Source organism: Miscanthus floridulus, chromosome 9 (genome assembly GCF_019320115.1).
Source record: "Miscanthus floridulus cultivar M001 chromosome 9, ASM1932011v1, whole genome shotgun sequence".
NCBI classification, from domain to species: Eukaryota; Viridiplantae; Streptophyta; class Magnoliopsida; order Poales; family Poaceae; genus Miscanthus; species Miscanthus floridulus.
Window position 1 is genome coordinate 98,359,969 of NC_089588.1, and position 18,607 is coordinate 98,378,575.

Below are 18,607 nucleotides of genomic sequence, written 5' to 3' on the forward strand. Positions count from 1 at the left end.
TTTTTTAGCATAGCCCCATACTACTTTTTGGCATATGAAAAACTTTAGAGAGAAAGACTCATGATAATTGAATGGGGTTTTTATTTTAGGTGGACGAAAACGTGTTTTTAAATAACTCTTAATGTAAGAGTTATCATTTTATTTCTGGGTGTACGTGAATCTTGATCATAGTGCATAACTAGAATGTCTACAAGGGTCCACAACAATTTGACAAAACTCAATGTGAGTATAAGTAGCATATGACTAAGGTTTTAGAATTTGAACATGTCAGATGGCCGCGGTAGGAATTTGTAATCATCGAGGAACTTTTGACTTTAGCATTTCTAAAATTAAAAACTCTGGATGTGAACTATCTCTTAGAATAAAGTCATAGCATATTCTATCTACCATATCATAACTTGCAACAACTTAGAAAAGGATCATGCTTTTACAACCCACAAGTTTTAAGTTTTAGGATGAGACATTTTTAGCCAACAAACTTAAATCTTGGGGAATGCTAAGTTACAGTCTAAGTACAGATGAATTATAGACAGAGCAACTATTCATCATTTCTACATAGGGGAAACTAAGCTTTCTGAAATCACATGAGAGTGGAATAAATTTTTTGTTGTTTTTATCATATTTCTTTTTTTTAGATTTTATATTTTTTAGATTTTTTTTAAATGCTGATAATTAAATAAATGCAAAAAATAAATAATGCGGAGAATAAAAGATACTACTTACCTCTATGGGATCCTCCGCCAAGCTAACTCGTCGCTAGGTGAAAACTCTGAGGTACGTTATTTGTTTAGTGTATCAACTAATGGCCATACTCAGTAATTTTGGTACAATGATTAAACTTGACACTATGTTTCGTTTGATCAAGGTAGACTGATTAACCTAAGCCCCACGCTTAATTTAAAAAGTCTATGAAGGCATGATCGCTAGTAATCACACCCCAAAACCAAAACTTACTTTTGTAGAACATTGGGAGACAACTAAGATTTATTCAACGGAGATGAAAGGTAATTTTTTTGGTGGATATATGTTTTGTATATGGTTCGCCAAAATTTATGTTGTTTATTCAACCAGTGTCTATACATGGCAGTTTCGGTTCAATGATTAAATTAAATATCTAATCAAGGTAGGCTAAATAACCTAAGCACCATACTTAATTTAAAAAACCTATGAAAGTACGATTGCACGGAAATCAATCATACCCAAACCGGAACTTAGTTCGTGTAAACATGGTAGAATAATTATGCTTTATTTGGCAGACGTTCTAAGAAGTGAACTTAGAAATTTTAAGCTTTTATTGATTTTAGCCTAATTAATGTATAGACTAATAATTCTAAGTTCTAATATCTTTTATCATTAATGTAAGGGATAACTACCGATTTACTTCGGCAAGGACTTACCTTTTAAAGTCCAATGAGTAGGACTCTTCTCCATTCACTTACTTATGGAGAAGTAGATGCGGAAGGCCGCTTCTTTGGTCTCCATGCCATCTTGTTTGTCCTTGGTGGTGTGGTGTTGGACTTCGGAGCTTTTTCTTTTGGTTTCCACACCGGTTGCTCTTTTTAAGTGGTGCGGGAACTACTAGAAATATCCACTTCTATAACAAAAATTTTAATGACAGATCTGAAAGCGTCATAAAAATCTGTTTTTTTTGACAAAAATCTCGGTTTCATCATAGATCATCGGTGATGATTGAAATGTCCTAATGGCTAGAGAGGGGGCGAATAGCCTATTAAAAAATTTCTACAACAACACTTAGCAAACCGGTTAGACAAATATGAGGCGAAGCAAGTGTTGCCCTAGCCTACCAAAAAGCAAGCCACCTACCATAATTCTAGTTTCTATAATCTCTATCCACAGAATGGCTATGTTACTACACTAAGTTAGTGAGCTCTCAAAGGCTAACTAAAGAGCCACACTAACCAAACTAACAAGCTCTCATGACTAGCTACACTAAAGAGCTTGACTAGTTTGCGGTAATATAAAGAGATAGAGCAAGATGGTTATACCGCCGAGTCGAGGAATGAACCAATCAATCACAAGAATGAAGACCAATCACCTCGGAATCAAATGATGACACAATGATTTTTTACCGAGGTTCACTTGCTTGCCGACAAGCTAGTCCTTGTTGTGGTGATTCACTCACTTAGAGGTTCACGCGCTAATTGGCATCACATGCCAAACCCTCAATAGGGTGCTGCACAACCAACACAAGATGAGGATCACACAAGCCACGAGCAATTTACTAGAGTACCTTTTGGCTCTCCGCCGGGGAAAGGTCAAGAACCCCTCACAATCACCTCGATCAGAGCCAGAGACAATCACCAACCTCCGCTCGATGATCCTCGCTGCTCCAAGCCATCTAGGTGGCGGCAACCACCAAAAGTAACAAGCGAATCCCACAGCAAAACACGAACACCAAGTGCCTCCAGATGCAAACACTCAAGCAATGCACTTGGATTCTCTCCCAATATCACAAAAATGATGAATCAATGATGGAGATGAGTGGGAGGGCTTTGGCTAAGCTCACAAGGTTCCTATGTCAATGCAAATGGCCAAGAGGGTGAGCTAGAGCCGGCAATGGGGCTCAAATAGAGAGCCCCTCGAATAGAGCCATTGGCTCTCTGTTTCCTAAAAAATCGGGGCGACCGGATGCACCGGTTGGATTGACCGGACGCAGGACCCCAGCGTCCGGTCCTCTGATGATCGCCACGTGTCATCAGCTTCAAATGCTGAGTGCCCAATCTTAACAGCTAGTCTGTTTCACGCCACGTGTTAAGTTGCGACCATACGCACTGCTCAAAGTGACCAGACTCTCCTTTACTGGTGTCCGGTCATTTCCAGTAAGGTTCTAGAGATAGTTTTTTCACGACCGGACACGTTCGGTGGCTCATGACCAGACCCAGACCAGCGTCTGGTCAACTCAGCCTCTCTCTGTTGCTTGCATTAGTGTATGTCACTAGGTGACTAGACACACCCCCTGCGCATCCGATCCATCTCTCTCTTCAGCATCCGATCAAGGGACCAAGGGCGGCCTTCACTGCGCGCCAATGACCGGACATAGGGTCAGAGTCCGGTCACTACCCAAGGCAGAGTTCGATCAATACAAAACTTCTCCTTTTGACCCCAAACTTCACCACCCTTGATCAAATGTGCCAACCACCAAGTGTATCACCTTGTGCACATGTGTTAGCATATTTTCACAAATGTTTTCAAGGGTGTTAGCACTCCACTAGATCCTAAATGAATATGCAATGAGTTAGAGCATCTAGTGGCACTTTGATAACCACATTTTGATACAAGTTTCACCCCTCTTAATAGTACGACTATCAATCCTAAATGTGATCACACTCGCTAAGTGTCTCGATCACTTAAACCGAAAAGCTCCTATTAATTTCACCTTTGCCTCGAGCTTTTTATTTTTCTCTTTCTTCTTTTCCATGTCCAAGCACTTGATCATCACCATGTCATCACCATCATCATGTCATGATCATCATTTGCTTCACCACTTGGAGTAGTGCTACCTATCTCATAATCACTTTGATAAACTAGGTTAGCACTTAGGGTTTCATCAATTCACCAAAACCAAACTAGAGCTTTCAATCTCCCCCTTTTTGGTAATTGATGATAACCCTTACACAAATATATGAATTGAAATTTAATTGAATTCATGTTTCTTGCCCAAGCATATTTACCATGTTTAAAAGAATATGGACAAGTTTCATGAATTCCTAATGGTAGCGATTGCTCCCCCTACATATGTGCTAAGAGTTTGGATTGTAGCTTGCACATATGCTTAGATAAGAAATATAGGAGACAATGTCTACCAAATGATGCTAAGGTATAAAAGATGGACCTTTGAAGCGTGATACCAATCAGAGTGCACTAATACACCATCCTTAGCACCATTAGTAACTAGACATACATAAAAACTGGAATACCCTGTGAAATCAACATTAGAAGTGAGGGTCTAGTTTTCATAATGTGAGCATGAGTCTAGTTACCTAACCTATGCATGCTAGTTTTTCACTTCATCATTCAAACCTACAACTAGCATACACCACACAAGCCTGGATATTGAAATTTAAAACTTGTGCCATGCAAGCAAACATATGAAATGCACATTCAAATGCATCCACCAAGTTTATGAGCTTGCTCCCCCTACTTGTGTGCTCAAAATTTTAATTGATCCCTTACTTTGTCATATCTCTCCCCCTATGTCAAGTTCTCCTCCTTTGTTATCTTTTCACTATTTTTGGACACTATTTCTCCCCCTATCGCTTATATCTTTGTTTTTCTCCCCCTTTGTCACCAATGACCACAAAGGATTAAATGATAGAGAGGTTAGGATAAACAATGTCAATCAATGGGGTGAGGATCATTTTCCCAAATTTGGTCCAATCTAGATCATTCACCAAAGATATTTAACTCGGTTTGATCCAAAGACAAGCTTCTTCACACCTCCAAATAAGGGTTATCTTGTACCATGTTGAGTTAAACACTTGGAGCTCATTTTCTAGATTAAACACTAGGTTTACAAGCCCACAAACATGTCATATGCTACCACTAGATCAATTCAAGCATAGAAGCAATAGTGGTACCATACAATCATCAAATTCATTCGATTTTCATGAATGAGCCTAGTAAATGTGAAAGGTGACTAGATGCACTTATCATGTCCTTAGGAAGGATGTATGCCATGCCAACCAACTTTTACCTTGGATTGCTCAAAGGAGAGGCATGTCATATAAGTGGGGGGGGGGAGGGTGCATCCACACATATTTGAGAAATCCAATATGTTCAACTCATTCCTTAGCTTGCAAAACCTTTTCTCATCTAATGGCTTGGTGAATATATCGACAAGTTGATCTTTGGTGCCCACACTCTCAATTCAAATGTCCCCTTTTTGTTGGTGATCTCTTATGAAATGGTGGCGGACATCAATGTGCTTTGTTCTTGCATGTTGAACCGGGTTGTTGGTTAACTTGATTGCACTCTCATTGTCACATAGCAATGGCACTTTCTTGAACTTGAATCCAAAGTCATCCAAGGTGGCCTTCATCCAAAGTATTTGTGCACAACAACTACCGGCGGATATGTATTCGGCTTCGATGGTTGATAATGCAACACCATTTTACTTCTTTGATGACCATGAAACTAGTGATCTTCCCAACAATTGACATGTGCCCAAGGTGCTCTTCCTTTCAACCTTGCATCCCACATCATCTGAGTCGGAGTAACCAACTAGCTCAAACTTTGCTGCTTTGGGATACCACAAACCAACATTTTGTGTATGCTTCAAGTACCTCAATATTCTCTTCGTAGCCTTCAAATGACTTTCTCTTGGTGAGGCTTGAAATCTTGCACACATACATACACTTAGCATGACATCCAGCCTTGATGCGGTCACATAGAGTAGGCTTCCAATCATAGACTGATATAATTTTTGATCCACCATATTGCCATTTGCATCACTATCCAAGTTACCATTTGTCCCCATTGGTGTGCTAATGGCTTTGCTATCACTCATGCCAAACTTCTTGAGCATCTCTTTGATGTACTTGCCTTGACTCGCGAATGTACCATTCTTCAATTGCTTGATTTGAAGACCAAGGAAGTAACTTAGCTCCCCAATCATAGACATTTCAAACTCATTAGCCATCATCTTTCCAAACTCTTCACAAAAATCTTGATTGGTTGATCCAAATATGATGTCATCAACATAGATTTGCAACACAAATAAGTCTTTGCCAATCTTCTTGGTGAAAAGAGTGGTGTCAACCTTGCCCATCATGAACCCTTTAGAGAGTAGGAAGTCCCTCAATCTCTCATACCATGCTCTATGTGCTTGCTTTAAGCCATACAATGACTTCTTCAACTTGTACACATGGTCGGGCTTCTTTTCATCTTCAAAACCGGGAGGTTGCTCAACATATACTTCTTCATTTATGTAACCATTGAGATGCACTCTTGACATCCATTTGATAGAGTTTGATGTTGTGGGCACAAGCATAGGCTAATAAGATTCTAATTGCTTCCAATCTAGCTACAGGGGCATATGTTTCTCCAAAGTCAAGACCTTCAACTTGTGTATATCCTTGTGCTACCAATCTTGCTTTGTTCCTTACTACTATCCCATCTTGATCTTGCTTATTTCTAAAGACCCATTTGGTTCCAATCACATTGTGTCCCTTTGGTCTCTCTACCAATTCCCATACTTGATTTCTTATAAAGTTATTCAATTCTTCATGCATAGCATTCACCCAATTAACATCCTTCAATGCTTCATCTATATTCTTTGGTTCAATGGATGACACAAATGAGAAATGCTCACAAAATGAAGCCAATTTTGATCTAGTTTGCACACCTCTTGAAATATCACCAATGATAGTGTCCAATGGATGATCCCTTGCAATATTGGTTGGTTGGAGTATTGAAACTTGATTGCTTGCACTTGCTTGATCATTGGATTGAGATGATGTACTAGCCACTTGATTTTGTTTATTGTAATGATAGCCATTTGTACTAGCTTGATTTGTATCATCTTGTGTATTTGTTTTAGAGAGCACTTGCACTTGTTCATCTTCATCATCATTCACTTGACTAGGCCTTAATTCACCAACATCCATGTTTTTCATGGCATTTAAAATTTGAATGCCTCTAACATCTTCCAAGTTCTCATTCTCATTTTGGGAACCCTTGGTTTCATCAAATTCAACATCATGAACTTCCTCAAGAGTACCACTATCCAAATTCTAAACTCTATATGCTTTACTAGTAGTTGAGTACCCAAGTAGGAATCCTTCATCACATTTCTTGTCAAATTTGCCCAATTTAGTGCCTTTCTTCAAGATATAACATTTGTAACCAAAGACCCGAAAATATGCAATGTTGGGCTTTCTACCATTCAAGAGCTCATATGGTGTCTTCTCTTTCAATGGGTGACAATAGAGACGGTTGCTACAATAGCAAGCCATGTTGATAGCTTTAGCCCAAAAAGATTGACTCACATTGTACTCACTAAGCATAGACCATACCATATCAATGAGTGTTCTATTCTTCCTCTCAACAAGTCCATTTGATTGTGGAGTGTACTTGGTCGAGAATTGATGTCTTATTCCAAATTCATCACACAACTCATCAATTGTAGTGTTCTTGAACTCACTACCCTTGTCACTTCTAACTCTCTTGATTATTGTTTCAAACTAATTGTGAATGCCCTTGACAAATGATTTGAATGTTGCAAACACATTACTTTTGTCCACTAGAAAGAATACCCAAGTGTATCTAGTATAATCATCCACTATCACAAAGCCATATTTGTTTTCACCGATGCTAGTGTATTATGTTGGCCCAAATAAATCCATGTGCAATAACTCAAATGCTTTACTAGTGCTCGTCATGCTTTTTCTTAGGATGGGTGTTTCCATCTTGTTTGCCAGCTTGACAAGAGCTACAAAGCTTATCCTTCTCAAACACAACATCTTTCAAGCCTCTAACTAAGTCATGCTTAACCAATCTATTCAATTGTTTCATTCCAACATGACCAAGCCTTCTATGCCATAACCAACCCATGCTAGACTTAGTGAACAAACATGTAGATAGTTGAGTTTCACTAACATTGAAATCAACCAACTATAGATTCTCAGATCTAAAGCCTTTGAAGATCAAGTTAGAGCCGTCTACACTTATGATCTCTACATCATCTACCCCAAATATGCATTTGAATCCAAGATCACATAATTGAGCCATGGATAGCAAATTGAAGTTCAATCTCTCAACAAGCAACACAATGGAAATGTTTATGTCATTTGATACTACAATCTTACCAAGCCCTTTGACCTTGCCTTTGCCATTGTCACCAAATATAATACTATCATAACCATCATTAACATTGGTGTTGATTGAGTTGAACATTCTTCCAGCACCGGTCATATGTTGAGTGCACCCACTATCAAGAACCCAATGCCTTCTTCTGGCTTTTTAATTGACCTACAAATGAAGATCAATTCTTTTTAGGTACCTAAACTTTCTTGGGTCCTTGAAGGTTAGTGACCAAGCTCTTTGGCACTCATAAGCAAGCAGTCCTCACCACCATAGGCCTTAGCTAAGGTGTGAGTGAGCTCATTGAACTCCTTCTTGAGGGTCTCATTTTCAACCATTAGTGAGGCATCATATGTGAAACCACTACTACTAGATGAGGTGGAAGTGGAAGTGCTACAAGAAGGGTTAGTGGGTGCAACAATGATAGGCTTATAGAATGATTCATTAATTAAGTCACAAGTTAAGCGTACATTACATGTCTCAACATGCTTCTTCTTACTTTGCTCATCAAGCAAAGTGGAATGAGCTTTTTCAAGCTTCTTGTGAGCCTTGCCAAGCTTCTCATGGGCTTCATCTAGCCTCTCATGAGATGCATTGAGATCATCAAAGGCTTGCTTAAGGGCTATTAGTTCCTTACACAAGCTTTTGCATTCCCTTCTCTTAATGTCAAAGTGTTCTTTAGCATTATGTAGCATGTCAAATAGTTCATCCTTAGTTGGTTCATCATCATCACTATCACTTTCATTTTCATTTTCATTATCATGTTCCTCATCAATTCCATCATCACAAGTTTGTACCTTAGTGGCCTTAGCCATGAAGCATGATGGAGTGTCGAAGAGAGAAGGCTTCTTATTGATAGCAATGCTTACAAGTGCCTTCTTTTTGGTGGTCTTATCATCATCATCACTTGAGGAAGCATCACTATCCCAAGTGATCACATATGAACCACCCTTCTTCTTCTTCTTGAAGGTCATCTTGTCCTTCTTCTCTTTGTTTTCCTTCTTGTCCTTCTTCTTGCTCTTCTTGTTGTCATCATCATTGTTGTTATTGTATGGGCATTGGGCAACAAGATGATCCTTGCTTCCACAACTGAAGCACCTTCTTAACTCTTCCTTGTTCTTGGATGAAGACTTCTTTCTTCTAGCATGGTAGCCCTTCTTCATCATGAACTTCCCAAATTTCTTAACAAAGAGAGCTATTTTCTCATCATCCATCTCATCAAAGCTCAAGTCTTCATCTTCACTTGATGATTCTTGCTTTGCCTTGCCCTTGGATGATGTGGCCTTGAATGCCACACTCTTCCTCTTGTCATCCTTCTTGTCATCTTTCTTCTCCCTCTTTTCTTCCTTCTCATCATCATCTCTATAAGCACCATCGGTCATGATATCTCCCAAAATTTGGTTTGGTGTCATTGTGTCCAAACCGGTCCTCACTAGCAAGGTGACCAACATGCCAAATCTTATGGGTAAGCATTTTAAGAACTTATGAGAGAAGTCCTTGTCCTCCACCTTGTCACCAAATGCTTTGAGATCATTGACAAGCACTTCCATCCGATGGAACATGTCTGGCACACTCTCATCTTCCTTCATCTTGAAGCTAGCAAATTTCTCCTTGAGAATGCATGCCTTTGCACTCTTCATTGCCTTAGTGCCCTCGAATGATTCTTCCAACTTATTCCAAGCTTCATGAGCCATCTCAATGTTTTTGATTTGCTCAAATGTTTTCTCATCAATTGCATCATGAATGGCACTAAGAGCAATGTCATTGTTTTGGAGAAGCACTTCTTTGGCCATGGTGGGATTCTCTGGATCGGCAATCTCAATTTTGGTTTCTACCACCTTCCACACCCTTCTATTGATTGGCTTGATATGTGTGGTCATCTTTGACTTCCAATATGGATAATTTGTGCCATCAAATTAGTGTGGCTTCTTGGTGTTGTTGATTTGAGCCATTTTGACACCGAAGGTTGTTAAGCCTTAAATTATGGTGACAACGGCTCTAATACCACTTGAGAGGTCCTAATGGCTACCAGGGGGGTGAATAGCCTATTAAAAAATTTCTACAACAACAATTAGCAAAACGGTTAGACAAACATGAGGTGAAGCAAGTGTTGCACTAGCCTACCAAAAAGCAAGCCACCTACCATAATTCTAGTTTCTATAGTCTCTATCCACACAATAGCTATGTTACTACACTAAGTTAGTGAGCTCTCAAAGTCTAACTAAAGAGCCACACTAACCAAACTAACAAGCTCTCATGACTAGCTACACTAAAGAGCTTGACAACCAGTTTGCGGTAATGTAAAGAGATAGAGCAAGATGGTTATACCGCTGAGTCGAGGAATGAACCATTCAATCACAAGAATGAATACCAATGAAGACCAATCACCTCGGAATCAAATGATGACACAATGATTTTTTACCGAGGTTCACTTGCTTGCCGGCAAGCTAGTCCTCATTGTGATGATTCACTCACTTGGAGGTTCATGCGCTAATTGGCATCACACACCAAACCCTCAATAAGGTGCCACACAACCAACACAAGATGAGGATCACATAAGACACGAGCAATTTACTAGAGTTCCTTTTAGCTCTCCACTGGGGAAAGGTCAAGAACCCCTCACAACCACCTCAATCGGAGCCAAAGACAGTCACCAACCTCCGTTCAATGATCCTCACTGCTCCAAGCCATCTAGGTGGTGCCAACCACCAAGAGTAACAAGCGAATCCCATAGCGAAACACGAACACCAAGTGCCTCTAGATGCAAACACTCAAGCAATGCACTTGGATTCTCTCCCAATCTCACAAAGATGATGAATCAATGATGGAGATGAGTGGGAGGGCTTTGGCTAAGCTCACAAGGTTCCTATGTCAATGCAAATGGCCAAGAGGGTGAGCTATAGCCAGCAATGGGGCTTCAATAGAGAGCCCCCTCAAATAGAGCCATTGGCTCTCTATTCCCTAAAAAATCGGGGCGACCAGATGCACAGGTCGGATTGACCAGACATAGGACCCCAGCGTCCAGTCCTCTAATGATCGCCATGTATCATCAGCTTCAAATGTTGAGTGCCCAATCTTAACAGCTAGTCTGCTTCGCGCCATGTGTTAAGTTGCGATCGGATGAGCTGCTCAAAGTGACCAGACGCTCCTTCACTGGCGTATGGTCATTTCCAGTAAGGTTCTACAGATGGTTTTTCACGACCGGATGTGTTCGGTGGCTCAAGATCGGACCTAGTCCAGCGTCTGGTCAACTTAGCCTCTCTCTGTTGCTTGCGTCAATGTATGTCACTAGGTGACCACACGCATCCCCTACGCGTATAGTCCCTCTCTCTCTTTAGTGTCTGGTCAAGGGACCGAGGGTGGCCTTCACTACGCTCCACTGACCGGACGCAGGGTCACAGTCCGATCACTGCCCAAGGTAGAGTCCGGTCAATATGAAACTTCTCCTTTTGACCCTGAACTTCACCACCCTTGATCAAATGTGCCAACCACCAAGTGTATCACCTTGTGCACATGTGTTAGCATATTTTCACAAAATGTTTTCAAGGGTGTTAGCACTCCACTAGATCCTAAATGCATATGCAATGAGTTAGAGCATCTAGTGGCACTTTAATAACCGCATTTCGATACGAGTTTCACCCTTCTTAATAGTACAACTATCGATCCTAAATGTGATCACACTCGCTAAGTGTCTTGATCACTTAAACCGAAAAGCTCCTATCAATTTCACCTTTGCCTCGAGCTTTTTGTTTTTCTCTTTCTTCTTTTCCAAGTCCAAGCACTTGATCATCACCATGGCATCACCATCATCATGTCATGATCTTCATTTCCTTCACCACTTGGAGTAGTGCTACCTATCTCATAATCATTTTGATAAACTAGGTTAGCACTTAGGGTTTCATCAATTCACCAAAACCAAACTAGGGCTTTCAGTGATGCTCGAACCCCCTTATCTATAACGAAATCGGGTATCGTCACAAAAAAATGTCACAGAATAGCACAGGGTTTCATCACAGATCAGTCATGCGACTATTCCTACTCATCTATGACGATCTTATTCAGAACTAATTACTGAACTGTGATGAACAATATTCGATCTATAATGACGGCGCTTCATCATAGATCTCCATACGGTACTTTCTCAATCTGACATGTACTAGTGGGACCTGTAGTTACTGATCCGTGATGCTTGCAATTTGTCATAAAAGTCTCCGCTTGATCCTTTCTCCATTCGACATGTACCTGTGGGACCCTTCTCCATCTGAACTATGGGACCCGACAAATTATGTGTCATGTGTGGACCCTTTGTCCATTCGACTAGTGGGACCCTATGGCTTGCGTGTCACTTGTTGCCGCTAGGGTTTAATAAATTCAAACTAAAAAAACCAAGTGACATGGGAGTCGAACCCGGGACCTAGAGGAAGGAATAGACCGCCTTCACCATTGCGCTAGACGCCTGGTTGTGTTGACATGTCTTTGGAGTAGTATATGTTCTCTATGTGGACAGGTTGACTTATATATTGGATATATCCCCTATAAGTGGAAACAAATCTGTGCCTGTTGGATTTGCGGCGGCGGCGGCAACGGAGGATCCCAGTGTGCTATGGTGGCTTAGGTGTCCTTTTGGAGGCTAGGCAGTGGGTCTTCCTGGTGGAGCACGGTGGCATTGGTGCCCATGTCAGTCGTGTGCCGTGGTAGAGGTGACAGATCTGATCTGTAGGTCTCCTTGCTTGCCTTTTCCTATTCGCTTCAGTGTTTTGGTCCTTGCTTGAACATGAGGTCTACAAGAAGCATTGTAGCATTTTAGATCTGGTTAGGCCAATGATGATGAAAATAACTAGGAGGTGGCACTAGTTAGTTTTCTGCCGGCACGTGACACTTGTAGATCTGTCTAGGCAAACAAACAGGCCCTTCAGTTCTGTCTTAAACTATTTTTTCTGTCTTGTGCTTGTAGGATTCTACATTTCTGTTTCATATGCTTCAGTGCCACCAGTGAGTCCTTATGGTATTTTGAACTTGTAACAAATCTGAGGCCACATTTCTATGCCAATGATGCCTACATGGTTGTTGGATGTATTAGGATGCAGCTCATATGTTTGCTTTCTGTGTCTTCTCCTTATTGACAACCAAGTTATCCATTTGGTTCCAAAGAAGATGAAGGCATCGAAAGCAAATCAATGCTTTGTGTCCATCATTCACATGAATGTGGCCACTAATGTCTAAGCTACACTTGTTGCTACTGATGCCAATGATGATCACTACCTCTTGTTCACTGACATTCTACTTGTGAAAACTGAGGCAGCCTGTTCGGGTTGTGCAGATTTGAGATTAGTAATCCCTGCTATGTTATGTTCAATGGCCGTGAGCTAGGAGTTTACTACAACTAGCCTGACTGCCATAGACAAGTTTATAGGTTTTGTGGTGCTCATTATAAAAAGTACAACTCCTATGGAGAAGGAATTGCTGCCTTCAAGTCAAGAACCAACTCAAATGCAGCCTTAGCTCATGATGATGATTTCTATCTTCAAAACCCAACAACTACTCCACCCTCTTTGTCCTCCAAAACTGTTGTAATTGTAGTCCCCTTAATCTTTGTCTGACTCCTATGGAAGAAGCTCTGAGCTCGTGTACTGATTGTAAGTGTGATGGTTAGACTTGATTTAGCTAGAATTGTAATGGTTATAGCTCCATCAACTGCTACTCTAGTTTGAGTTATATATATCTATGTGGTGCTACTCTAAATTTAGATGAGGTCATACCATGAAAATTATTAATGGTTGGTAAAGTTGCACTTTGGTATGACTTGTGGACTGCACTGATGGATATTTATTGGATTATTTTCCTCCTCCGTGATCTCATGTCTGAGCAAGCTCTCATCCTATGGCATGCACACTGACAAAATGGATGAGGCCCCAACAAGAGGAACGCACTGGCTAGCCTCATGGATGATGTCTTTATCGAGATCCTCCACCTCCTCCCTGCCCGCTCCTTATTCTGCTGCAAATGTGTTTGTTGCTCCTGGAAATGACCCATCTCAGACAACCATAAGTTGATGCCCCAGACTATGGCTGGCTTCTTCTACGATGGAATCTACGGCCAATGAAACTTCACCAGCATCACCGGTGTTTATTCCTCCTTGTCCTTCTTGCCCTTCACCATGAATAATGTAGCTGTCTCAGATTGCTGCAATAGCCTCATCCTATGCTAGTGCCTTAGGATGATGGATACCTCTATGTCGTCTACAATAAGGCAACCCTAGAGTTGAATGTACTGCCACCTGGAATCCATTCTATTGGTGAGGCTCGATTGGGACTCGATCCAATAGCCTCCTCACACTTTCATGTGTCTAAATATATGGAGGAGGATGGTTAGTGCGTGGGTGTCGACATCTACTCATCTAAAACTGCAGCATGGATCTTTAAGGAATCTAAATGGGGCAAGGAGGCTGAGTGGACATTTTCAAAATCAGCAACTGTGTTTATTAATGGTTATCTGGACTATATTGGGTTTTGTGAGGGTTACCATCGTATACTTGTTGTGGATATGGAGGGAAAGTCATGGAGGAAAATTTCAAAGAGGCTGCATGGTTTTTCACGCCCCATCCATCAAGCTCAGGGTCACTTGTGTCAATGTACTATTGGTGGTCGCAATATGTCCAAGCTTTCGATCTGGATCCTTGAAGACTATGGTACTAATAATAAATGGACATTGAAGCATACTATCAACCTGCGTAAGTTGTTTGAAAGACTAAGAAACAAATGGGTTACTTTGATTTGGAGTCATGCTACAAAGCGTTATAGTTCACCCAGAATGGAATTTGGTTTTCTTTGTTGGGTGTTGACGGTAGTTAACAACCATTATAAAATGTCAATATAACATGAATAAGGGCACAATTATAATCACCAACTAAGGTCTAGGGGCTTAAACTAATAAATTCCATGAGTTTTGGTGAATCTGTGATTTCTGCAAGGTTTATCCTAAAAACTGTCAAGGTGGACCTAGATGTCAGAATTAATCGCGCTTATCCACCGTGAAGCGGACACTAGAAGACTTGAGAGGACTCCACACTGAGGCGGAGCCTGAGTGGCTACCACCTGTAGGCCGCCCGCCCCCCTGGGGCCCACATGTCAGTCTTCAATGCAAAGTCGGTTCTCCACCGCCTCCTAGGATGCATCTACGCCGTCCTTTAAGTCGGTTTGATCCAAGGGCTCACGTTGGACGCTCCAGCCTATATATACCATCCCCTGCCACCCCTCTCAGAGGCATTGATAAGTCTTTTGAGAAGACAAAAACCCTAATCATCCTCAGAGCTCCACTATATTCTAGGGCATAGCTAGTTAGGCTTGGATTCCCGATCTTGTCAAGAGCGTGGTTTGGTATAATCTTTGTACCCCCTCTCTTTTGTATCTCCATTATTTTTATATGCTTGTGACAATTGTTACGGCAATATTAGTATTCATCTTATTCATGTTCTTGATTATAATGATCATCGTCTACTTTGATTATATGCTTAGTATAGTTGGATTATCATTATATTAATGCATGAGTTCGTATAGAGCTCACTCTAAGGATCCATGGGTGGGTGGTCGACATTGTGTAAGCATGGTGCTTATACGTTGTTTACCTACGGATACACCATATATTCTGGGTCATGTGGTAGATCCCGGATGTGACACTCCTATTGAGTCCTCTGTAGTCCACTCCCCGAATATAGGTGCACGTAGGATGGGATTATGAAGGAAGACAAGCTCTATTCTTAATCTTCCAAAGTAATATCCCTTATGTGTAGATATAATGATAGTCTTAGCAATGACTACTTGGTATAATTGCACTAATCAATGTATGATTTGACTTGTAATTAAGAATGACATAGGAATTATTCCTCTAATATTCTACCTGACCATGCTAATGCCATAGAAATGAATACTCTGAGTGATTTATCATTATCATTGATCAATACTTATCATATATATATCTTATCTTATGACTTACCCCTATTATGAGTAGAACATTGATTATAGTGTACTTCTCCATCAATAGTATAAGTTATCAATACATGTCCATGCTAGACCTTCCCTATTGTAAAAATATAAATAAGAATACCTGGAATACTCTCGGGTGAAGTGCTACAATGGTATAATTATCTGTGCGCTTGTAGATTTCTTTCACATATATATTCATATCTATTCCACCTAGTCACATAAATTAATAAAGAACTACTTAGTATTACTCTAGTAGTAATACTAGGTAAGACCAACAAGCATCTCTAGCACCATCATTAGGGATGACAACCTAGTATAAGAAATGCTAAGAGATGTAGGCATATAATAGGTGACTACTTAAAACCGGTGACAAGTTAAGAAATACCAACAAGCATTTCTAGCGCTGTTGCCGGGAAAGGTAGCAAGGCAAAGGAAGTATTTATAAACTTATACTTATTGATGTGATCGAGGAAACCATTGACCTATGCTCAAATAGGCTTACCCTTGTGTTGTGTACTTGTGTATCTTATGCAGGGTAATGTATGACCAATTTTGACCTTCCGACAAATTACGTTGAAGATCTAGAAGCATTACTTAAGAGAACTAAGGCTAAACTCAGGAAAGTTTTAGCTTTAGAGTTAGAAGACAACTAAATATGGCAAAGCTTAACAGCAGAATTTGAAGCCATGTCCGACAAGACTCTCCATGAATTCTCTGCTCCAACTACGGCTAACATCTGTACTGGACCGACAACCAATGTCGGAGATAGTGGATTTGAGCTCAAGCCAGCTCTCATCAACATGGTTCAAGCAGCTAGTTTTGTGGAAAGGCACATGAAGATGAGAGTGCACATCTCCAAGAATTCCTGAAGATCTGTAGCACTTTCATCATCAAGGCAGTGACCAGAGATGCCATATTACTTCGCCTCTTCCCATTCTCACTTTTTGGGGAAGGCAAAGCAATGGTTATATGCCAACAAAGATAGAAATACTACATGGGATAACTGCTCCACCACCTTCCTAGCAAAGTTCTTTCCCATAGGCAAGACCAATGCTCTACGTGAGAGAATTTCAAGCTTTCTATAGCAACATGATGAATATGTCCCTGAGGCATGGGAATGCTTTCAAGATTACATATCAGAATGTCCTCATCATGGGATGGAGAATTGGCTGCTCATGCAGACTTTCTACCATGGGTTGACCAATAGTACTCGTGAGACTATGGATGCTGCTGCTGGAGGTGCTTTCCTGTCACTCACACTTCCAGTTGTGACCGCTCTCGTAGAGGAGATGGCCTCCAACCAAGGTTGGAATGAATAAGGTCTTCACACCTACAAGAGAGGTGGCGATATGCATCAACTCAAGGTGGTAGATATGATGTCTGCTAAGATGGACCTACTGATGAAGAAGCTTGAAGACCGAGCCAATGAGAAGCAAGAAGTCATGCACATTCATGATTCTCACATGACGTGTGAAGAGTGTGGAAACACTAGACATTTAAGGAACAGTTGCCCTAAAATTCATGAGGATGTGAACTTCATCAACAACAACTTTCGTCCTCAATAGAATGAAGGATGAAATCAGCAACAGAGGCCAAACTACCAAGGTAATTACCATGGTAACCCTCAAGGTAATGATTTCAATCAACCAGCCTTGAGAGAATTATTTTTTGGCTAAGCTAAAATTATGGAGATCTTATTTAGGAAACTAGCTTCCAATGATAAAATCTTAGAAAACATAAATAATAGAATGGATAGCTTTTCCTCTGCCATTAAAAACTAGCATAGCTTTAATAAAATGATAGAATCACAAATAGCTCAGCTGACTGCTGCTGTTCCTCCGACCGACAAAGGTAAGATTCTAGGGCAACTGGAAGATCTAAAAACTACAAATCTTGTCGATATTCATAATGCAGCATATTACTGTATACAACCATAGATAGGAAGGTGGATAGAGTGATCCAGGGAGACCTATCATCACCATCGCCATTGGACCTCACATTTTCCAAGAAGCCATTTGTGACTTCGAAGCAAGTGTTAACATCATGCCTAAGGTAAAATTAATGGAGATACTTTGTTGTACACAAATATGTGTTTGTAGCTTGTAGATCGATCACTCTGCTACCCCAAGGGAGCTCTAGAAGATGCCATTGTTCGAGTGGGACAATCATATGTTCCCGTAGACTTTGTGGTTTTGGAAACAGATGGAGATGTAAGGGCACCCATTATTTTGGGCTGACCTTTCCTGAGCACCATAAAAGCCATCATCTACGCAGACAGTGCCAAGATCTACTTCACAATCAAGGATAGAAAGGAGAAGTTGTAGCACCTAGTTTTAAAGACAAAACCAGATACACACTATATGTGAGCCTAGGAAGTCAAATCTCACATATAGCCACAAATAAGGGTAATATCAAAAGACAATACTTATTACATAACGTATTAGTATAAGGAAGATAACCTCAGAGTATAGACAACGGAAAGATAATTCCGATCTTTAGGCAAAGACTCCAAATCCACAAGGATGACTGACTGGTTGACCACAAGCCTAACTCCTCCAAACCAGCAATCTGGTACCCATCCAGGATTTTTATCCAAAGTATAGAAAAGTAAAGCAAGCGTAAGTACATATCATACTCAACAACATAACATGGGGTTCATGAGGCTCAAAAGGTTGACACTGGTTTACTGCAATTAGCTTTTAATAGGTCATCTTTTTAAGCAATTGAGTAGCAACGAATTTATAATGAGCCCATAAACCATAGACACATGGTAAACATGAATAATGAATAGCATAAATAGTTAA

The 18,607-nt window shown here is 40.5% G+C and overlaps 1 non-coding gene across 1 annotated transcript; it reads right to left on the reverse strand.

The window, feature by feature from the left end:
• Window positions 1–16,853: 16,853 nt before the first annotated feature.
• Window positions 16,854–16,962, reverse strand: LOC136484665 (small nucleolar RNA R71). Its single transcript, XR_010766164.1, has one exon. It is a non-coding gene; the product is annotated as a small nucleolar RNA R71 (small nucleolar RNA).
• Window positions 16,963–18,607: the final 1,645 nt, after the last annotated feature.